The sequence below is a fragment of the Filicampus tigris genome, chromosome 2, assembly GCF_054856515.1.
Source record: "Filicampus tigris isolate MCC_2025a chromosome 2, RoL_Ftig_1.0, whole genome shotgun sequence".
In the NCBI taxonomy this organism is placed as follows: domain Eukaryota; kingdom Metazoa; phylum Chordata; class Actinopteri; order Syngnathiformes; family Syngnathidae; genus Filicampus; species Filicampus tigris.
In genome coordinates, this window is record NC_141218.1 from 22817878 (window position 1) to 22821090 (window position 3213).

Genomic DNA, 3213 nt, shown 5'->3' on the forward strand with positions numbered 1-3213 from the left:
TGACTTGGAGCATTGTCGTCTACGAAGATGAAATGAGGCCAGTGTCGTTCCTGCCACTGGAGTATTTCAGGTAGTATGGGCGTGTCACTGTTCCACTCACAAAGTGTATGGCAGTTCTGTACCGACTGGACACACCCGCCCACAGTGTAACGCCGCCACCACTAAAATCTCATCTGGTGACAACAGTGGCTGATGCATAGCGCTCTCCTTGACGTTGGCGGCCATCATTTCTGCTAAACGTGTAGCGACTTTCATCAGAGAACAGCACTGAGGCCCACTGGTCCCTCGTCCAGCGTAAATGCTCCCTGGCCCATGCAAAACGATGACGCATGTGCCTGGTGTGGTCATGTACCCTTGCAGGTCATCTGGCACGCTGATGTCACCGTTTTTGAATGGTCTGATGTGACACTTGGGTGCCTCTCACCTCCCTTAAGCGTGCTTGGAGTTGAGTGGCATTCATCATCCGGTTTCTCAGGGCTTTGCTCACAATGTAGCGGTCATCAGCATGGGATGTGGCCAAAGGACTTCCACTTCTACATCTTGAATGACAGCTTGGAGAGATTTTTTTTACACTCTAGAGATGTCCTAGACGAGGACATACTTAACATGCAAAGGGATGAGGCATGTACTAAATGTTAACAGTTAACAAAACAAAATTGCTATCCACCTTTTTCCTCATCGGTGAGATTGACAACACGTCAGTCTGTACTTGACCCAGTTAGGAACAATTACAGGGAGACAAAATCCCACTTCTATCCCTGCTTAGTCCGTCCTTTTTAAAATAACTTCTCATCCTCCGTCCCTAAAATGTCAGACGGACGGACAGTTCCGTCCCTGCGACTTCTCTTTAAATGTATATAAGTAGATATATTGTATATTTACATATAGTGTATGCATTTCCTTTTTGTGTAATGGCAGCTGTCCAACTGAATGAACCTGACTGCTTCGTGCCTCACGGTGCAGTGTTTCCAGAGCAACTACATTGTTTGCTCTCCACACCTACACACACTGCCTTAATGAGAAAGCTGTCCTGACCTGAAGGTCTAATTAAAGACAGTGACACATACAGACAGGCAGACAGTAAAACACACACGCACTTTCCAGCAATGTGTGCCTGGGTTACTGACTGAAAAATAAAGCAAAATTAAATAAAGTTATATGAGCCGGTAACCTTGTTCTCACCCGTCATGCTTTTATTGAATCTGGGGAGAACACTGCAAGCCTTTTTCAGTGCCTTCTGGCCATAAGATTGTCAGAAGAAATATCGTTTTTCATCTAGTTGCTCTAAAAATCGTATTTACGCTTCTTTTCCCTTCCTTAATAAATGTCCCTGAAGGCATTGTAGTTAATGTGAATTGATTGAAGCTCATATTTGTAATTTGACTCAAGACATTTTCGAGACCCACAAATAGTGCACAATTTATAACAATGAAGTTTGGTCAAGAAAGATCAGAATGCAATGTAATTAATGCCACAAAATCCCCCTTACAGCAGACAGTGGTGCCCTGGGATACAAGTTTAATTTGTTCCATGAAACACACTTGTAACTCAAATAACTTGTATCTCAATTCATATTTTCCACTGAAATGCATAAAAATCCATTCCAGCCGCACAAAATAAATGAAATGCGTTTTTTTGACACATTCTACATTTTTTTAATCTATATTTTTTGTATGTTTTTACAGATTCCACCGCTTGTACAAATGTCTTTTTTTGAATGCTTTTTTAAAAATGAATTTGCTGTATCCACTGTTGCTACTGAAACAATGCAAATTTTCCATTGTAGGACTAATAATGGTAATGAAGGTTTTTTTTTATCATGACAAAAATAGCACTCTAAGATACTGTGCTTTATAAAAACATACATTAAGGACATCATTTTAAAAAGTTAAATGAATTAAACTGATTTTGTCACAACAATTGCATAGCTGTTTTGCTGATCCTTCTAGTGGGCGCACCTTGACCACCTGGGAGCAGTATAAGACGGATACACTGTTCATGGAGGCTCAGCTCATTTCAGATCTGTGACCGTGAGTACTGTTGCATTGTTGTATTGTCTCATGTGGTGCTGCACCTTTTGTGTTCAAATATATGTTACTTAAATTGTAATATACGGGTGGAGTCGCTCGTATCTCAAGGCACCGTGCCTTGCATTAAGATATGAATGACTCAGTTTTGGAGTTGTTCAAGACGCAAGAGATTGTTTGGAATTTTTGTATTAATTTACTTGGATGTTTTTGCTTTGACTTGCAAGAAAAATGTGAGCATAATGTGACAACAGTAAAATCCACCCATTTCATAACAAGCAACAATTTGACAGACCGTGAACAAAAAGTTAAGCTTGAAGTTTACTGTCAAACTAAACATAAAACAAAGAAAATTACACTTGTTTGAAACATACACACATCTTTGCTTTTTCAGCAAAATAGCATAGATGAGCTGAAAAAATATCATCAGTGTCACAGTGTTATAACACTTTAGGTGACAAATAGTTGAACACAAACGGTGGAGGGATACATGTAGACAGGCAAGATACAGTGCAATATACAAGTGCATACTCACAGTTCTGCACCCACGGATTCCCCTATTCACGGATTTCTTTCCCAATACATTTTTTTAATAATATTAAATTATGTATTTTAATTGTTTTGTTTGTTTACTTATTTCTCAACCCTCGTTTTTTGTGGAATACACTTACTGGAAATTCGTCCCCGCTTTTTAATAGAGTTTTGTTTTTTCCACTCCATTTATAAGGGCCATATATTAGCTATAAACAGATTTTTGCTATTTTAGGGTTGGCCCGGTCCCTATCCCCGTGAATAGTGGCGATCCACTGTACTCCCAAGTATATATTCATTATCCTTCGCAAAACATGATCAGTATTATTTCAGCTTGCTGAGTCGCTTGTGAAACTCTTCTTTGTGTCAATATCTCTCTCTTTATTACACTGGCCCCAGGTGGCCAATGCAATGAAGATGTCAGAAGATGACCTCAGAGATGCCTTCTTTCTTATTGAAATGACTGTAATTACTGTAATTAAATGATGTGCCTCCAAGTGCTGAGCCGCCCTTATATTTTTGGAGCGGGGATGTGGCGATACACTATTAGGTGAGATGGAAACCTCTCATAGTGACACAAGCAAGGTGGCTGATTATCAGTCAACCTTTGTATGTGTGAACATGAGGTGGGAGGGCGGGGCTGTGCCGTAGCACA